This window comes from Meriones unguiculatus, chromosome 7 (assembly GCF_030254825.1).
Source record: "Meriones unguiculatus strain TT.TT164.6M chromosome 7, Bangor_MerUng_6.1, whole genome shotgun sequence".
In the NCBI taxonomy this organism is placed as follows: domain Eukaryota; kingdom Metazoa; phylum Chordata; class Mammalia; order Rodentia; family Muridae; genus Meriones; species Meriones unguiculatus.
Window position 1 is genome coordinate 111,651,253 of NC_083355.1, and position 21,186 is coordinate 111,672,438.

A 21,186-nucleotide genomic window follows, 5' to 3' on the forward strand; every position below is an offset into this window, starting at 1 on the left:
GTTTCTTGTTGTTCCATATGAAGGTGAGAATTTTTCTTTCAAGGTCTGTAAAGAATTAAAACATGGATTCTTAATAATCAAACCGCAGTGTCCATGCTTAAAATGAGAGCCCTTTATCAACTGAGCTGTCATGGAGCCCCACTGTTATTTTGTTTTACTATTTTGTGTTTGTGGCATCCACAGGGGCTTTATTGATGAGATTTAGAACTGTGACAAACCCCAACAAGCAGACTAAGAGGAGGCTACGAGATCAGAGATGAGAAACCTCCATGGAGGTTGCTGTCCAGGGCCCTCTGTCTCCTTTCAGTTCTTCCAAGCAAGTTTTCAGGAAGACAGTTCAGCATGTCACAAACTGATGGGTGACCCAGAGGAGCCCCACAGATTCCTCAACTTTTTCATCATAGTCTGTCCATTCCTTTTCCTGCAGATTACTGCCAGTGGAGACTGCCCCTGACTCTACACCTCCCACAGCAAACCCAGCTGCAGGATGTCAACTGGTCCAAGACCCCAACACTCACATTTGACTACAGACTTGAGCATCTAGTTCTCCTCAATTTTGAAGACTTGATGGTGTTGCTCAAAATTTCAATGGAGTTTTTCCCGTGCACACAGCTTGCACTTCAGGACTTTTGGCCTCCTTTCAGCGCCATGCCTTCCATCCGCCAGATATATCACCAGTTGTCTGAAATCTCACCACAGTTACTGCATATCATCTTCAGGTACCACTGGAAGTCCTCACCCACTGCTGAGAACTGCTGACATTCTCTGGAGTGACTTTGAGCTGCCAGAGTGACACAGCTGCCCGGTCCTAGCAATGTTGCTCTGTCCACCGCTTTCTTTCCTGCCATCCCACTGCTATTTAAAAGGTAATTTAGTAGTTCTATATTCTGACGTCACTGGCAATACAAAATTTTTGAAAGAGTGAAGATAGCTTGTTTTGACTTTTAGTTCTGTCAAAGTAGATGTCTCACTCTGATTCCTAGCTGAAGGTTGGTTGTGGACTCCCCTCCACCCACCTAGGAAAAGGCATGGGTGTATGTGCTAAGACACCTTCAAGAGGCCAGTGCAAGGGTCTGGAGCTACAGGGCTTAGTGTGGGCCAGGAAATAGGTCTGAATACTTAGAAGGATTAAATCTAAGCCAGATTTCTGTTAGTTCTCATAACAATCAAAGAAGGAGGAGGATGGAGCCTAGCTGGAAAGCCTGGAAGACAGGTGTTATCCTGGAAATAAGATCGGTGGAAATAACATCAGATTAGGGTGTGGGAAGACACTAAGTCAGAACAGATTCCTGGAGGCCACAGGTGAGGAGAGTCCTGGCTGACTCCCTCATATGAAGCAGAGGCAGGAGGCTGGATAGTTTGGGTCTTGAAATCTTAAGGCAGCTTCTCGTTATTCACCCATTCTGCAGCTAGGGAAACAAGTCAGTTTTCTGAGGGCCTAAGAAGCATCCTGGGGAAGAAAGCAGTCAAAGGCCCCATCGGCTTTACTCTTGTCACGGACTTCTGTGCTGTTTTAGATGGGTTGGGCGGTGCTGCCTAAAGTCAATCAGTCACTCCTGAAGGACTGGAGGTAGAAACTGACCTTTAAGAAAGCCATCTTGGCCTCACTGCCATCCTCAGGATCCTAGGCTTCTGGGAAGATTCAGCTGTTGTCCGTAGAAGCCTAGCTAGGCCTGGGCACCAAACCTGAAGTCACAGTATGTCTGGAGAGGCCGAGCACCTGAGTACAGATCTGGCCTGAGAAGATGGGTGAGTTAGTCAATCACGTAGATCTGTGGAAGAGCCTTCCCCCTACATGACACGTGGGCCTCTGATTTCCAAGCCCCTTGCTTCTCAGCCTCAGTGTGAGAGCAACTGGGGTTTCGGGATGATTCCAAAGCTGCTGTGTCTATATGAGATCAACACTGGCAAGCCTGCTACACCGAGAAGCTAGGATATTCTTTGTGAATTAGGAAAAGCAACCACAAAAACAGAGAGAGAAGATCCTATCTGTGTATCTCAAGTATCCTCATCTGTGTCAGTTCTCTGGTCCATGAGGTAAGCTTGGAGGCTTAGGGCTACAATGAGAGTTTTGAAGGGAGATCAAATGATCTGGTTTGCACGTCACTCACCACTGATGACAAATCTGAAACAGGCCTCAGAACCATCTGTGGAAACACTTGTCTTGCAAGGAAGATCCTAATTCAGTAGATCTAAAGGGAGAGAGCAGGAGCTTCACCCTACTCATATGTACATGTTCACATGAATGGATGTACATGAGTGTGTGGTACACAGATGTGTGTGTGTGTGTGTGTGTGTGTGTGTGTGTGTGTGTGTAAACCTGTGATGAGCAGTACTGCCTTCTTTGATAGCTGTCAATTGTGTTACCTTACACAGGGTCTCTCACTGAACCTGGAATTCCTTTATACTCCTGGGATGGATCCTATGCCTGTTCCATGCAGACATCAGGAGAGGGTGTCAGACTCCCTGGAACTGGAGTTATGGATGGTTGTAAGCCACCATAATAGAACCTTGGTCCTCTGCCAGAGCAACAAGTATTCTTGACTATTGAGCCATCTTTGTAGCCCCATCTTGCTCTAAAAATTTATGTTCAGACTGTCCAACCTGGGTCCACACTTTGGGAGCCACTCCTGTTCCCAATAAGATCTCAGTGCTGGTTTATATAGTGATTTACTTAGGGAACTATGCAAATTTCTAGGGCACACTGACTGTATAGGCAAGAGAGTCAAGGCAGAGCCCATCTCCTTGTGCACTGGGAGCCATTAGGACATCACTATGGAAAATCTAGACTTGTCTGACAATAACCAGCACTTACCACCTGACTGCAGGGATTCGGTCTGCCATTTGCTTGGCTGGACAGTTCCTTGCTCTGAGGCCCTGACTGTCTTTGAACTCAGGATCTTCTTTCTTCTGGCTCCTGAGTGTTGGGATTACAGATGTGTGCCACCACATGCTGAGACCCCTATTTCTTACATGGTCTCAGTGTCAGGGGCTCATAGAGATGTAAGGGGATGTGAGAAGGAGGCAGGCTCTTCAGCAGAAATGGAGCCTCCTTCCCCCAGTGCTGGAATATTCTTTCCTGGGTGTATGTGAACCTGAAGGCAGAGGCAGAGGCAACTGGAAGCTTGCATTCCAGAAAACCCGACAGGGCTGCCTTCCAGACTGACCTCTCAAGTTCTTTCTTGCTTCCCCCAGGAAAGTTCTACTTGAAGAAAGAAAAAGGGAGGGGGAGAGAGAAAGGCACACACACACACACACACACACACACACAGAGAGAGTATGAGTGTGTATGTGTGCCTATGAGTGTGAATGTGTGTGTGTGTGTGTGTGTGTGTGTGTGTGTGTGTGTGGCAAAGTGCACTTGGCAGGACAGGAGCTCAGATCTTTCTACCTCCAAGATCAGACTTTCAGCACCGCGCCTGCCAAGTTCCGTCAGCAGCTGGCACCAAAGGCAAGAAGTAATGTTGAGTGGCTTTCTTCTTTTCCCCCTTGGTTTTCTTAAAAGATTCAGACAATTGAAATCATATCCCTGCCCCTCTCCCCTGCCATAATGCAGTCCATTTGTCTAAATTACAGACTTCAGCAATTATTTCTGCTTTTACTTGCAGACCAGAGGCAAATAATCTCCGCTCTGACTGAAGGTGGCAAGGCGGCCACAGGCTCGTCTTTGCATTTGTCTGCAGGGAAGGCCATGAGAAGATTAGCCTGTGCCCCATCCCTGCCAAGTCTTGTTCCCACTGCAGCTACAAGGGTAGCACGTTGCCGTTAGTCCCATGATTTTTATTGCAAAACACTACATGAAGTCACTTATTTATTTCACCTGTTGTTGTTTTGCCTCTGTGTGTTTGCTCACAGTTTGTGTGTGTGTGGCACCTGTGCAGGTGGAAAGAGGCTGTCAGATCCCCAGGGGCTGGAGTTACCGATAGTTGTGCACCACAGTAGGGGTGCTGGGAACTGGACACAAGTCCTCAGAGAGAGCAGTAAGTGCTCTTAACCTCTGAGTCATCTCTCCAGAGCCATACAAAAAAATCTACTTTTAGTAGTTGCAGACCTATAGACAAGATGCAAAGAAAGCAGAGCTAGAGTGTCTGCCCTCCGTTGGACATTTTTAAAGTAACAAATCAACACTGGTATCAGGCAGCCCAGCCACATGCTTTCTCCAGATCGCACCAGTTTTCCCACTAACACCCTCTTTCTGTTCCAGGATTGTATCCAGGACACCAGAGTGCATTAGTCATCCTGTCTCCCCAGCCTTCTTCGATCTGTGATGGGTTCTGAAAATGTCCTTGTTTTTCATGACTTAGATATATTTTTGTTTGGAAAAAAAAAGTATCCATTTGGACTGACTGATCTGATTTTTTTCTCTTGATTAAAAACCCACAGAAATGAAGTGATCACCCTCCACTGTGCAAGCAAGGGAAGCAAAGTTCCTGGTGACGTCGTCACAGGTCTTGTGAAGTCATCCAACACACAGGAGTGATCTCTCAGTTACTGATCTCATAGTTCACCAACCCCTCAAGACTCTCACATAGGAATCTGAAATGAAGAGTGGAAAGGTGCTTGCAGAGGACGAGAAGCCTTAGTGGACTTGCTTAATAGACAGCTCAGAGCCCCCTCACCTTGTGGGTCTCTTGGAGTCTGGGGATGGAGTGGCCACACATGAGCAGGCTCTGGAGGAAGCAGGTTGTCACTGGTTTATAATTCAGATTGGAGGGAAGTCTGGACAGATGTTATTCTGAAGATGGGAGCATTATTCTGAGCCTTTGGTTTTTGTTTGTTTGTTTGTATGTTTGTTTTTTCCATGTGCAAACAACTGTTTGAATGCCAAGAAGCTTCTTACTTACATTCTTAGGAATGTACTGGAGTGTACATTCCTAAGATCCACCAGTGGCCCTGTAATCCACCAGTCCAGATGCAGGCTCTCATGAGTGACATACACACCATCCGTGGCTAATGCATCTTGGTAAGAGGGAAGGCTTTTGGCGATGAACAGGACAGCAAAGGAGGGAGAAAGGCAGGAGGGCAGGGAAATGATCATTGGTTCCTGTTGGCTATGGGACAGGGCTTCTGAACAGCTGCTGGGGATGTCTCTGTGAGCAGAAAGGTGTCCCACTGTAAGCCAGACATTAAATATTCCTAAGAATCCAGAGACCAGAATCAGACCCTTATTAAAACCTCAACATGTTGGATAGGTTTTCAATTTAGCAAAATCAATTTTGTTCTTCTTAATTCAGCTTGAGATGACTGTTAGAACAGGCCCTCAAAAATTAATAGTCACTTCACCCTTTTTAAAGCAGCAGCTGACCCTTGTCTTCCCATGTTAGCTCATTCACTCAGTCCCTGATCTTCCCCAAAGGAAGGAGAGATGGAGAGGAATCTATAATCACACACATGCACTCACACACTCATACACCCCACACACATGCACACACACACACACACGCACGCACACACACACGCACACACACACACTGTTCCTTCTGCTCTTCCGCTGGATTGCCCACATATATAAAGGTCTTCCCAAATGAAAGTTCTGGAAACAAAATGCGATGGCATGAGAAAGGCTTAAGACTCCAGGGCCCAGGGGAGCCATCAGCTGAGGGCGATGACAACGGGAGCTGTTAGGTGCGAATGTCCGAGGGCACACCTGGTGTGTGCCGATTCCCTCTTTGTCTCCCTCTGCCCACTTTCTTTGCTTCTCCGTTTCCTCATTGTCTTTTCAAAAATGGGAGCGAGTGGGCACCCTTTCTGTTTAGAAGTGCCCTCCTTGCTTTCATGCTCTCATGTCCTCCATGCCCATTTAAACAAATCAAGTGCAGTTAACTTTCGGCTACATACCAGTACTCAACTACACTTCCCACAAAAGTTTCTTTTTCAAGACGTCCCCTACCCCAAACCAGAAATCAAGATGCCATTGGCCACGAGGATTGATTCAAAGATGCAATTATTCACTCACATTATGACCTCAGCATAAAATGCACATGGCTGTGTCTGTTCTTTGATCTCTTTTTAAGCTCTGTGTGTGCATGCCTGTGTGTGTGTGGATGTGTGTGTGTGCATGTATATGAGAGAGTGAATGTGTATGTGTGTGTGTGGGGATGCATGTGTCAATATTCCTGTGTATACACTCCGTGACTCACAGGCAGAAGTCAGAGGCCAACCTTGGCATTGGCCCACCCCTTCCACCTTGTTTGAAACAGTGTTGGTCTGGAGAGATGGCTGCTAAGCTCAGAGCACATGCTGCTCTTTCAGAAGGCTCAAGTTGGATTAACACTCTTGAGTGGCTCACAATCTCCCTTTCCTCCTCTTCTTCCTCATCATTCTCTTCTTCCTCTTCCTCTTCTTCCTCCTCTGTTTTTTTTTTTTTTTTTTTTGGCTCCTCCCTTGGGTAGATGATGGCAGGACAGAAAAACTTCTGGGAAAGGCAGCTCCACTTAAGCCTTCCAGGCCTTAAACACCTCTAATCCTCCCTTCCCCTGAATGAGTTTAAGACCCAGACAAGTTGCTTCTCCAAGCCTTTCTGGGTGTGATCCAATCAATGTTTAATTTCCCAAACTGCCTTTGTGAGGAGATTTATTTCTTTGTGTTTATCTTGCGAAGAATATTTGTCTTAAACTTTGCATAAAACAGCAGCAAGTGCTGCTTTCAACTTTTTTTTGGGGGGAATAAGAGTTTGCAAAGAGAAAAAAAGGTAGTTCATCTGGAGAAAGATATATATATATATATATATATATATATATATATATATATATAGAGAGAGAGAGAGAGAGAGAGAGGGAGGGAGAGGGAGGGAGAGGGAGAGAGAGAGGGAGAGAGGGGGAGGGAGAGAGAGAGGAAGAGAGGGGGGGAGGGAGAGGGAGAGAGAGAGGGAGAGGGAGAGAGAGAAACCTAGACCACATTATGGGGCATGCTGGATAGCTTGTCAGCCTCCAACAAAGACAGTGAGATGAAGTTCCTCTGCTGGGCACTGTTTGCTTTGCCAGGGTCTCTGAGCCATTATCCTCTCTCCTTAGACTTTTTTTTGACTCTATGACACCTTCACGCAGGCAGGAAGTCCCACTCAACCCCATCCTTCGATGTATGAAGTGGCTCTTGTCCACCCACACCCTCCTTCCTCTCTGCCATTGCTCCAGTGCCCATGGAACACATCCTTGCTTGCTGCTTCATTAGTCTAAGCTCTGCCTCAGAATGTGCAACCCTGAGGACACGTTGCTTCGCTAAACTCAAGTGCCAGCCTGCTGTCTGTTTTATGCTACTCCAGTTCTCTCACTGTACTTGCTGTCTCTGACCTTTGTGTTAATTACTCGGGAGCACACTCTGTCTCCCAGGCCAAGCAGAGCACTTGCCGTGACATGTGCTCAGTACCCAATAACTGCTCATGCCTACGGCTCCAGCGAACACCACAATGCAAGGCTATAGAAAACGGCCTCACACTGCAATACAATCACTACACAGCCTGTTCTGTACATTAAATCATACTGTGATTATCTGCACTCCCCAGCACAGGTGACGATTTTAATGAAAGCATATGGTACAATGTATTATCTAGAAAATGATGACGAAAAAATTCTGTGCATATTCAATACAAGAATCTTTTTTAAGTCTCATCCATGCTAAAGCCACAAATAAGAGACCCAGTGTGAGCAGAACAATAGATTATAAAGGAGAAAAAAATTGATGGGAGATACCAATAGTTGTTGATTTAAAGTGGGACGCTCATCCTGGGTAGGCCTCAACAGTCTGTCTGACAGCCTAGAGTCATCTGAGAGTAGAGTAAGGCCTCAACTGAGAAGCAGCAGGGGTAGATCTCCTTGTAGTTGCATCTGTGTGGAATTGCGTTGACTGCTAGTTGATGGTGGAGATTTGGGAGGGGGGCCAGATCACTGTGGGTAGCACCATTCTCTAGGCAGTGGTCCTTGACTGTATAGAAACCGCCGGATGAGCATGTGCATGCCTGGGAGGCTCTTAGTAAGCAACATCCCCCCTGTGTTCCTGCTAGACCTCTTTGGTTGTTGATAAAGCCGTGTAGAGGAGCAAGCAGGCCTGCCTGCTACCTCCTGCTTTGGTTTCCACCCTGACTTTCTTCAATAATGGACTGTGACCTGTAAGCTGAATCAAATGCTTTCTCTCCGACATTGTTTTCGGTGAGAGTGGCTTATCACAGCGGCAGCAAGGAACGTAGAACCTGCATACCAGAGGACATAGGACCTACAGAAGGCATGCTTAGTGCTTGATTTACTGACTTCCTTCCATTTACATTTCTTTAATGAAATAACTTGTGAAAAACCATGGTGAAAGAAGTGGTTAGAACGGAATAGAATAACTGTAATAGGAGCTGGAGCAACGGGGTTTTCCTCTGTCCACCGGATGAAACACGCAGAGCAAGAGCAAACAGAGGCATCAAGTGGTGAAGCTAGCTCAATCTTGGAGGAAGTGTGAGGTGTCTTGAACAGGGTGAAGGCTGATATCTTGAAGGGGCAGAGTTAGATTATGCCAGCCCTGTGGATTAGGGTTACTACACAGCCTAATAGAGGCGACTGATAAGATTTCAGGATAGAGGGATACCAGAGTCTTCTTACATCTCTTTGGTACATAAGTGGTGGTGAGAGCTCCCTAGCTTGACTGGTCCCCTTTGTTTCCAAAGGCAAGACTCTATCTCTCTGGGATATGAAGCTGGGATTCCTGGTATACACGATTTCCCACAGGGCCCGGTGAATACTGATGTCCAGTTCTACGATGTCTGCTTCTGTGAAGAATCCTGATGATAATTAATGGGTTTCCTCTCTGTAGACAGATACCTTTTCTTTGCCTTAATGTTCAACTGTTTTCAGTCTCCTTTCTTGATGTATGACTTAGTGTCCCAGAGAATCTGAGGTATGTACGTAGATCTCATATCTTCATAAATAAGGTCTTTCTGTATCATATTCTTGGTAATTTCTGAGTCCACTCCTTCCATCTTGGTAAGCTTTGCTCACGAGGTGCACACTCATACTGAAACTTCCCGCACGCTGTGTGCCAACTTCTCTGTCATCATTCTTCCAACTTTCCTAAGGCTCTGCTCTTCTGAAACTTATTCCTTGATTGGGGGATGGGAGAGTCTAATGTATATTTTTGTCTCTTTAACAGTAGAGAAGTATAAACTGTTGAACATCAAGGCAAAAGAAAGGTATCTGTTTGTCTACACAGAGGAAAGCCATCTAATTATCATCAGGATTCTTCACAGAAGCACTTTATCCTTTCTATCCATTTTTCCTGGTTTTCCATCTCCATCATATTTTATTTTCTTGCTGTTATGGCTTCATTTCTGTTGTTGCAATAAAATATCCTGACCAAAAAGCAACTTCTGGGAGAAAGGGCTTGTTTGGCATACAATTTCTAGGCTACCTTTAATCTCTAAGGGGAAATCAAGGCGGAAACTGACATCACATGTACCATTAGAGCAGAGAGAGAAGAAACTCATGCTTGCTTGCTGAGTACTCAGCTCACCTTTTCATTCTTCTACGGTCCAGGGCCCAGCCCATCCACCTCATTCAGGGTGGATCTCCCCAACCAGCAGAATTAGCAAAGGTCTGCTAGTTCCAGATAATCCCTCATTTAGACTCCATTTCCAGAAGACTCTAGCTTGTGCCAAGTTGAAACAAACAAAAACATTAATAAGCCCAGTTAAACACACATTCTTTAATCTCTCTATGTTGTCTCTTTCTTTCTTTTTTTTTTATACAGTTTATTCACTTTGTAGCCCAGCTGTATGTTAGACACTTAATCACTTTTTCAGAGGCATGCATTGCATGTATTTTCCCAGTTCCTAATGAGTCTCTGGGACTTATCCTCAATGAGTCATATACACATATTTGTAAAATTTGTCCTCATGTCCCTCCTTCCTTTTCTCAGTAACTCTGTCAAAACACCTGCTGTTTTCTTCCTGGCATCTGTTTATCTGTTATGTAGGAACAGTGCACTCTGGACTAATAGTTCATTGAATAATGAACTAATGGAGTAGACAGGCTACCTTTATAGCTTCTCCAAGTTCAGGTCGAGATTGTGGGCACTGATATGTATTATGTGTTCTCTCTGTGTCAGTTTCTGGTTTGCAAGCGATCCCTAGGGACTCCACCAAAATGTCATGCTAAGAAATAGCATATGTATGATGCGTTGGTTGTGGCTTCTAATCCCCCCCCCCTTAGCCACGAGATACTCCTTTTCTGTGAACCTCAACTTCATTAGTAGCAAAGATAACACTGCATGACATGAATAGAAAGATGTGAGATGATCACATAAGTGAAGGGAATTCTGAGGTTCTGTTCATAACAAGCCTCCTTACTTTATTCCCAGTGTCTTTAGCATGAAGAGTTTGAGAAATATTTATCGGCTAAAATTTAGAAGGGCCTTTTGAATGCTTTCCCTCCCTGTCATCCAGTCATGATCAATAACTATATGATGTTTTCCTGAACACTCTCATCTTCGAATACCACTGCATTCATCAACACCGGATAATATAATATAGTTTGGCTACCAGGCCTATCCAGTACCCAGGCAAGGACTCTTATAAATGTGATTGTCTTAGGCATGATGCTTGGGAGTCTGGGGTCTGTTTTCTTTGCCTACCTAGTATTTTCTGCTCAGAGGCTGTGTAATTCTTACACACAAATGACTTCCTCTGGCCTACTCTTCATGTCCATATTGGCATCCAATTCTGTACCCGTTTTTATGGTGGCTGGTCTCTACCATTTCATAAATTCCATGGATATAAATCAAAGGACAAGGTTCAATCATCTCTAATAATTCTCAGAATCCATGAGGACAAGTACCTCTTAAGCTCTATTGTTTTCTGAATTGAGACATGTGTGAATGACAGCAACATTCCTTTTTGACTGCCAGCATCCCTTGCAGCTATGACCTGGCCTTCTGGGCCAGCAGAGACAGAGATGCTAGAGGACTGTCTGATTGCCACTGGTTGTTTAGCATCCTGGGACCCAGTGCTTCACCCCACATAAACTAGTGGTGGATAGTTGAAATGAATGATGCACAGTCATCCCAGCCACCATTTCTGTGCTTGAAAGGAAGCACTGTCACTTATACCAAGTATGTTCTTATTTCCCTGTGAGCCACACTCTGCTTTCAAATCTCTGCAATGAGGTAAGGTGGGCAGAGGCAAGGAACAGATCTAATTAATAGCAGGAATAGTTCCTGCCCAGTCTGCAAATTCTCAGAAAGCCGAGAGCAGTTACTGTAAGGAAGCCGGGTGTCTGGGCCAGGAGCTTTATCAATGAATAATTTCCTGAAAGGAAGAGACTCTATGGAGACCGTGCACTATATTTGATCTCGGAGCATGCACACAATACACAGGACTATCTTTGATTTGAAGAAAGCAAGATAGATAATTGTTTCCCAAACAGACTCACTGGAGAGAGCATTCCCCCAGCTCTGGTGACCCACGCACCAGCAGCCCCGGGTCTGCCCTAGACCATTATCCTGTTTTGCTAGGGAACAAATCACTCTTTTGGGGTAATTTGGAGCTAGTTTGCCAAGTTCACAGGCATCCCAGGGGAACCTCTGGGGGAAATGTGCTCTCCAAATCCCCTCTCCAGCCCTTTCAAAGGAAAGCAGGTCATTTTTTCAAAGAAAGCCAAAGACAGCAGCTTGTTCTGTGATCCATCCCACCTAGCTTGAAGCCTCGGGGGCAATGCTTTGCTTCCTAGCACTTGTCTGATGCTAGGAACCAATTTCTCATGCAAGTAATTATACATGCAATTAAGTAATTGTGGATGGAGAGAGAGAGAGAGAGAGAGAGAGAGAGAGAGAGAGAGAGTAAAAAGGATGGTGCCAAGGAAGAAATTGTGCACATTTAACTTTCAAAAGCGAGGCTGTAGGACACAGGGGTTGAACCCTACCTGGATTTTATTCCCACAAATGACTGAATCAAATCAGGGCCTTGGGAAGAGAAAAGTGTCAATCTAGTATAATGCAGTAGCTAAAAATACACACCCCCAAGCCACACTGCCTGTGCTCAAAGCCTGAGCCTGTCATTCATAAGCTGTTCCACCTTGAGCCTGTTACTTTGAGTGTCTGTGCCCCTGTCCACAGACTAAACCCACAGTGTAATGCCCTATGCTTTACCTTAATGAATGTGTGTATTTACATGAGCATGTCTGAATGAATGAACACATTTGTTTACATGTGTGTGCCTGTTTGTCAGGCTTTTATGACTTAGGATGGCAATGAGCCCCACATCGACATTAGCTACTGCTGTTTTTGAGGTTGGTAGCTATTATTGCTATTTAATGATGGTCCTTTCAACCTATTCTTAATAACTACTTTCTAGGAAACTGGATACGTTTAGTATTGGATGTGATTCTCTGCTTCTGTCCTGATGTTATTAGACAAGGGTAGAGACTAAACGAGAACTTCATTTTTGGAGATAACACTAAATCTTGGCTTTGACTGATAGTGGCAGTGAAAGGGTCAACACCCCAGCACCTCAGAATTCTTCAGAGAGTCAGTGTTGTTTACAGTGTATGTTTAAAATAATATTCCTGCTGAGTTGGGGCTCCCCTTGGGGCTGTGCAATTTCAACAGTAACAGAGGATTAATTAAAGACAGTCCCTTGAGTGAGGCTGGTGATCCAGGATGGAGCAGGGGATACACCCTGCACTGTCCCCACTTTGTGTTGGAAGAGGCTGGGCCTTCTGGAAGTCATTAGTGTGGCCCGAGGGTGGGAAGGCACTTTTGCCTCATTTGTAGGCTCTTGACTGGTAGTCTAATGATTTCACCACCTTTGACTGTGGAAAAGGTGAGCAGTGGATCAGGAAGACTGTGATTCCCAACACTGAAATCAACAGGGAATGGGTCTCATCCTAGTGCCAGCCTGGCCAGGGCTACCTGTTCCTCGTCTTGTTAGAGGCCTCTCTGCCTGTGTGCCTCTGCCAGGACAGATGGGTGGCTTCACCAATGGCAACAGGCACAGCAACACTAGAGTCTGGGAGGAAGCCATCTGGCAGCAGTGGCTGCAGCAGGGACAAGGGACAGGCTCCTTTAGAGGTCAGGGGGATGTCTCATAGCTGTTCTCTCTCCCATGTTTTCTGAATAGGCTCCTCTCTGCCATAGTTTCCGTGGTATGTTTACAGTTGCTTTATGTTGGTTTCCTGGCCTGTCCCTCTTTCATCTGACCTTCTCTGAATCATGCAAGGACCTACAAAACCAAATATGTGGCCGCGACCTCTGCATGACCACTTTACTCTCTGTGAGTCCTCTGTGATTCTTCCATGTTATGCGCAAGATGCTCTCTTGAAGTTGTTTGCAAAAATCTGAAGATAACCCAAGGTCTCTTGGCCCCTAAAAGATTAGTTCTAGAGGGTGGAGGGGCTTTCCTCTCTGGAGGAAGCTCCTGATCTCTGGCATGACAAGCAGCGTCTGGGGAGCCACAGCTCCCATTCTATCTCAGCCTAGCATACTGAGCTCAAGGGGGCTTCAAGGTCCGTCCACAGGGTCACTTGCTTCACAGCAAGAACATCCTGCACACTCACACCGGGTCACTGGCCCAGCCTTCCATGTCAGCCTTCCCTACTGTGTGTGTCTTTCCTCTAGCAGGGGTCCAGAACACAACAGGGTTCTTGAAGACAAGGGCCTTGTCTTATCCAGCTTTGTCATTCAGAAGGGCTGGGGGTCTTATAAGGTGTGGGATTAGTTATGAAACCTTTGTCTGCGGCTCCAGACTTGGAATGTTTAGAAGCGAAGAATGTACAGGAAAGGAGAACATATTCTTCTGAATAAAGAGGCCCCTGGAGAAGTGGCTATTTAAATTCAAATAAAAGCAAATCAGACATTCTCGGCCACAGATGTCACTCGGCAGGTGTTCAGTGACCACACGTGGCTAGCAGTCACCTCACTGACCTGTGTCCTGTGGTGTTCTGCAGACCAAACACACATGCCTTGTGCAATATGACAGGACATTCCCACCACAGCAGGTCTGCCTGGCTCTGTTCTAGGGAGTCTGTATTCATTTGTACAGGGTCTACCATTGTGGGGTTTTAAAAATCTGCAGGGCTGTCTCTCTCTCTCTCTCATACAGATTCCAGGGTTTCCTTCCAAGTCACTGGGCTTTACAGAAACATCTGTTTCTCAGGCTCCCGTGTACTGTCCCTACAGGGCAAGCATGGAAGATGTGTCACAGCCCCTCCCTCTGGGTGGATGAGCTATGAATGAAATCTACATTCTAGATATATTGAAGCCAGGATTTTGAAGATAGCGTCAGGGAAAGAAAATTTTCAAGGAGGTAATAGGAGAGATGATGGATATTCCTGAAAGAAAAACTAATAAATTTATTCAAGATTTATCTGCATTATTTTAACTAAAATACAGGTGTGTGTGTGTGTGTGTGTGTGTGTGTGTATGCACCAGTGTACATGTGGCTATGCTCATATATGCCCTTGGAGGCCCAGAGGGTCAGATAACCCAGAGCTGGAGTTAGAAATGGTTATGAGTCAACTGACATGCTTGTGGGTCCTCTGGGAGAACAGCAAATGCTCTTAACTGCTGAGTCATCTCTGCAGGCCCCCAAATCGGTAAATTATTTAAACATGGCAGAGGTACTTTGTCAAAGCAAGGAAATGTAGGCGGGGAAGTGAAAAACTTCCTTCGAGCACCTGTTGGCCATCAGTGTACTCGTGACTTTCAACATAGCACTGTCCTGGACTAGGCTCATCACTTGCCTCATTTGTTGTCAGGAATAAGTGGATTCCTGTTCCGAGAAAGGGGAACCCGAGATCTATTTTCTTATGTAGTCTCTCAGAATAAAGTGATCAGGAGAGGTACTGGAGGCCTGTTTGTGTCACAGAAATGGTCACTCCAAGGGGGGAGGGTTTTCTCTCATTAGCGACAGGTACCACTCCAGCCCATTCTAGAGGTTGTGTGAGAACAGGTCTATACAGCCCAAAGTTGCTGAAGGAGCTCTGAGCTATCTGGAAATTCCTCTGATGTTGTCCACAGTTCTTAGGACATTTAGGAATGGGTGAATAATTACACACAGCCCTGTGTTTTACATAGGTGTTGACACACTCCAGACACCTTCTCCTTCACCACCATATTGACTCTTCCAGGTGAACAAAGTGGGAAATCTTGTGCCAACATCACAGTGGTTCCATGGGGACTTCCACACAGCGGCCTTGCCAGACAACGTGCCTCTGCTATAGGGATTGATGAACTTGAGAATCAAGAGTGACCTCGGTGAGGCCACACTTCATGCTGTGCTGTGCTGGCTGTGCTGTTGACTTTTGAAAATATCCAGAAACAGCTAACGCAGAGAGGCTGAAAAGAGCAGAGGTTAGAGCTGACACCTTTCTGGGGCTGGAGAGATGGCTCAGTGCTTAAGAACACTGGCTGCTCTTACAGAGGACCTGAGTTCAGTTCCCAGCATCCACAACTCAAAACACCCATATACATAAAATAGATAAATTTAAAAAAGAAACCTAGCATCTTCCTGTTTTTCTACAATGCAATAATTATGTCAACGTCATAACTCCTTTTCTGTGTGGGAAAGGCCGGGTTAGTCCCTACAGGCCTGAAAAGAACAGAAGCATGTCTCTGAAGCACACAGCCCATCATAGCTGTGTTCTGTAATCATCATCTCCATCTTCTCCATCATCTCCTTCTTATTTCCCTACCATACACTTTCTTTACACAGACTCAGAAGAATGGATAGAAATAGGCAGGCAGATAAATGAGAACCTTGTTCTTGGCCCAACAGCAAACATCAAGGTTGGCACATAGAGCGATGCTGTTGAGACAGGCCGTGCCAGTTCTCCCTGTCCTGCTCTGGCTGGTGGAATATTCTGCAGAGAGAAGGGTGGTACATTGCTCAGAACTGTGAGAACCTGCCACTGCCAATGCTTAGGGACATAACCCAAATCTCAGAACCTGGGCTCTGTGCTTGTCATGAGCCCCATCACTCTCCATCTATGCTCCCTTCCCTACCTCTCTGTAATGTTTGTGCCAGCTGGGAGGTGGTAGACTGGCTTCTAGCAACCCAGAGCAAAGAGGCTGTGGTGGTAATGGCAATGCGATGGTGGTGGTGGGTTTCTGCTCCTCCATGGGATGGTGTCACTGGGGTCTCTCATCAATTCGCAAGAACCACATGAACTTACTCTCCCTCTGGGCCAGCTGCCCTGCTCACCTGTCTATGTGAGTTTTCAGTGTACAGTGATTCATCTCAGAGCTCTTTGAGAATAGAGCCTCCAAGTGCCTCGAGATAGGGCAAGGCCCATAAATGAGCCATACCCATCTTGCTGAGGGATAAACAAGAGTGTCTGCCAAGAGAATGTGCCCTCAGTGAACAACTGACCTTGTATTCCATGGCCCTTTTATCTTTTCCAGAGTGAAGAAGCAGAGAAGAAGCCTACTGGGCCTGGGATGGGGTCCAAGGAGATATATCCCAGCCCTTCCCCTTCATCTTATGTAGCCTCAAACAGGATGCCACTGAACTCAAGTGGTTCAACTGTCCACTGGAGATAACTGGTTAGCTATGTGGTACTGTGGTTTAGTATAAGGATAGGAGACTTTGCAAAGTCATGGTGAGCCTGCCCTGTGTGCTTTGGAAAAGTCTCACAACAGCTTTTGTAGAGACTCATGTATGTGGTTGAAGATGCAAAGTGTGTGCTCCTCTTGGGAAATGGGAGAAGTGGGGATTTGGGCCCAGGCCTTGCCTTGGTCTTTGCTCATAGGCACCTGGCTCTCCTGCCAATGATAACGACATGATTAATGTGCAGTGGGTTCCTGTAGTGAGTCACACCACACCTAAGCACTTTACCTACCATCTTACTTAATCTTCCGCCAATCTGAGAGTCAGATGTGATGGCTGATGGCCATCTATGGATGAGGGCACTGTAGTTCAAACTGCCCATACTTTAGCAAGCTCAGTGCCGTGAGAACTCCAGGTCCATCAGTGGCTGCTGTTTCCTCTAGGATTTGTTTTCATGAGAACTGTGGGGTCAGCTTAAGACTTGTATGCCATTTCCTCTGACCAGCAGGGTTCCTAGTGTAGGATCTCCGAAGCATGCAGCCATTCATGGCCCCTCCGTGCACCAGTACTGCCTCCCTCCAACCAGACAGTGAAACCCAGCAAACTTGAACGATTTGGTGCAGCCCCTGGTGTTGTAGGCCAGCAGCTATGGCAAGGAGCTGTTCCAGATCAAAGTCTTTCATGGTTCCCTGAGAAGACCAGGAAGAGAGAAGAGCATGAGGGAATCTTGGAGACAGTCAGCAGAGGAGTCCTTTTATAGCCATTAGCATACAAGCATGGACTCTCAGGCCTTATGAGAGACCCTATAGCCTCTGGGAGGGAGTGCCTGTCTTGGTTATGTTATATTAGTGAAGTCATAGAATGTGATGTCACTAGGGAAGCAGTGAAAACAAGCCCTCAGTGCTGTTGCCCCTCATCCAGACAGTAGCTTGGTCAATGTGGTTATGCTAAATTTTGTTTTAGACTGCATTACTTATTTTTTTTTTTTTTAAAAAAAAAACAAGATAGCCACTGCCCTCATGTCCTGGAAAGACCCAGAAACCTCAAATTCTGTAAGCTGCAGAGTGCTGCCTCTCTACTTGAAGACAGTGGACGCAGGGGACCTGGGACTGCTGTTCTCAATGTCATTTGTATTTGTAAGTGGCAATGCTCTTTTCTCCACACTAAGAAGGAAGGACCAGAACAACACACTGGGGGTAAAATGTAGAATCATCCTGTCTCCAAGCAGCTTGAGTGTCAGAGGCCTCATGTCAGCCAAACAGGTGCAGGGAGGTAGGAAGGCCTGGCCTTCAAGGGGGTTATTCTTCCATAGAAATCTGACTCACCAGCAAATATCACTTAAACTCACCTTGGTCCTCTCACTTATCACACGAATTTGTTTTGGAATTCTTGAATTTTATGAATAATCAATAGAACAATACATCTGGTGTCTGGTTTAAATGGAAACACAAGAATCATGGACTTCAAGACATTTCCCTTTATCTCTTGGCTCTCTCCCTCCCCTTCCCTTCTCTCCTCCTATGTCTCGCTGTTCCCCTCCCTTTCCCTCTCTTCTCTTGCCTCTTACCTCTCCCCTCTCCTCCTTTCCCTCCTCCATTCCCTCCCCTCTCTTTCCCTCTTCCCTTTTCCCTCATCCCTTTCTTATTTCCCTCCACTTGACCCTTCCCTCACCTTTCTCTTACTGGGACTCTAGGTCCATCAGAAGGCTTTGCTTCTGGTCAAACCTATAGGTTTTTGGAAAGTGAAATTCTGTGCAGACTCTACAGTGGCCAGCAGAAACAGGGCTCACAAGAAGAAAGGATGTGTGGCCATGAAGGGAAGTCTCCAGTCCCCAGAGGGTAAGAGAGTGAAGCTGCACAAAGCCCTCAGAACTTGCCCATCTGGCTGTCACCTCTCCCCCATTATTTCTTGATTGCATCCTGCTCTCCAGGCCACCACTCCAGAGGAGCAACCTGGGGTTCCCTGAGGTAGAATAAAGGTGCCAAGGCTTAAGACTTCTCAGACGCCCCAGGAGCTCAGCAGTCACATGCTGTCCTAGTTTGCGTTGTCTGCCAACTTGATATAGTCAACAATCACTGAAAAAGTCTCAGACGCATAACTGCACATCAGGTTGGTCTGTGGGTGTGTCTACAAAGGACCATCTTGACTGTTCAGTGATGCTGAAGTCCCAGCCCACTGTGGGTAGCATCGTCTCTTAGGCAGGGGCTCTTGGGCTGTGTGAGAAAGGTAGCTGAGCATGAGCCTGTGAACAGGTCAGGAAGCAAGCCCACTTTGCTCTGTTCCCACACAGGAGTTCCTGCCCTGGCTTTCCTCAGGGATGGAATGGCACCCAGAAACTGAAGTTAACCCCTTCCTCCCCTAAGATGCTTTTGAGCAGAGTGCTTCATCGCAGCAGCAAAAGGAAGCTAGAACACTTCTGCTTCCCAAGTCTCTGCTTCCAGAAGCCTTTGAGGAAGTGAGGCAAGAACTGACATGTTCCTACCCCCCCACCCCCGGCACCTGTGCAGACACAGTATCCGAGTGTCTGTCTCTTACTATTGAACTCACTCACCACTGAGCATCGGTGTGCCATGTAACAGCTACTCTACAGTGGAGGTTTGGTATACCGTGTATTGGCCCTGACCCACGTAGGAGCTGCTGAAGCTCACTGGCTCATTTGGGCATTTGATAAGCCCTTGGCTGGTGTCTTTCTCCCCATCCCGCCCCACCCTTGCCCTGACACACATACAACACTGGACAGACTCTTTCATAGATATAAGGTCTAGTGACATGGTGGAAGTTCCAGCTATTAAAGAAACACACAGAGATTTTTAAGTTACCATTTAAATTCAGTGTGGCTGAGTCTGTGAGTGAGAACAAGAGAGGAATGTAGGCAAACATAGGAGGAAAGGTAGAAAGACATGCATTAGCCAGGATCTAGAGATGGACTTGATGAGCGTTTCTGCAAGCTGATTGTACTAGCAGCTGCACAGAATTTAAGTATGGCCACAGAGTTTTCTCAGATGGAGGCTTTTGCATCTACATGAATCTATCCTGGTACAGAAGGAGACTAGAGGTCAAGAAAAGGGATCTTTCCTGTCAGCCCAGAAGGGGCATGTTACTCAGCCTTGGCATCTACTATTCTGAGTACAGGAAATGTTGAGTCAAAAAATGTAGCAGATATTTTTATTTTTCTTATACACTGGAATCTGGGAGCTTGAACTGCCAGGACGTCAGTCAAGAGAGAGAGAGTTGGACACCCGAAGTGACTTGCTAAAGCCTGTCTCGCACGTAGTTCTGCATCTCATGGACCATCCAGATTTCTCCTATCTCAGGCTGAGTCAGAAAAAGAAATACCAACGCTTGGCTGTGAGTAAGAATGGAAGTGAGCATAGACTCAAGAGCCAAACGATGAAGAACTTGCCACCCTCCTTCAGGAGTCATGGATCCTTGGAAAATGTCACTTACTCCCAAGCCTCAGTTTCCCCAAATGTAGAATGGATTTGAAAAAAAAAAAAAACATAAAAAACCTGATACCCTAGAGCAATCAGGAAGCTAACAATGATGGGCTGAAAGTTTCTGTCTAATTAAAGCAATGATTTGGCCAAGTTTGTGTTTGTAAATAAACTCATATTTTGCACCCCTCTGATAGGAGGGTGCATGACCTCTTTAAGAGCAGTATCACCTCTTCCTACCCATGGTGAAGATAAAATGTCAGAGAGTACCAACCTGCCTTGGACAAATGGGGGACTATGTCCAGAGTCAGCGTGGGCACCCTGAGCCCCAGGATGCCTGCAGAGCACCATCAAATGGAACCTGTTGACATGGGAGGTTGATAAATCACCAGTTTCTCTATGAAACACATTTCCTTATCTCTGATTCGGGAACCATGATGAGTCCTCTCTCATGGAGAAAACAATGCCAACTGTGTAGGGAGCTTCCTATAAGCTCATGCCCTCCTTCTTGTTGCAATAGTGATTTTTATATCAGACCTGTGTGGGTTGAATTCACAGCATACTTCACCCTTTGGCAACAGAACTTCTCAAGCTTTAATATGCTCAGAAAGCCCCTACAGTGGGCTTTGGATAACCTTCAGAGACTGACTCAGGAAGCCTTGGAAACAATCTGAGATTTTGCATTTCCAGAAAGTTCTCAGATAACACACATACTACTGACTTGAGTCATGCTTGGTGACTATGTTGAGATCAAAAGAACAAGTGTGCAAGGAGCCAGCATTTGGTGCAGCTTATTCTCTGGATGCTGGGTGCATGCCCGTAAGCACAGGCAAAGGCTGTAGACACTCTGCCACCTGTACACAAGAGCACATATGCAGACATTCAGGTTCACATACCTGCACATATGCAAAACCCACCTATGGACACACATGTATTTCCACATACATGTTCACCCATCTGCAGGTTCACGCTCACAGGTGTTTGGGCAGGCTGGACTACACATGCACATTCCATCTCGCACATAGCCTCAGCTATCCCTTCTCCTGTCAGCTGAGGGTTTTATCACATCACAGCGTGGTCATAAACGGGTCCTGGAGGAAATTGCTAGTTTCATCCTAGAGGGATCTCTATTGCATTGAGTCTGCCATTCACATCTCACTGTTGCAGCTTCTTGTCCTACTGTCTCTGTGACACCCTCCCACCACAGATAGTGTCTTAGGTCTGAGAATGGACCAGCCA

At 46.1% G+C, this 21,186-nt stretch overlaps 1 pseudogene; it reads right to left on the reverse strand.

Moving 5' to 3' along the window:
- Positions 1–337: 337 nt before the first annotated feature.
- The window catches only part of LOC110550514 (CXXC motif containing zinc binding protein-like), a 197,054-nt pseudogene continuing 176,205 nt past the window's right edge, over positions 338–21,186 (reverse strand).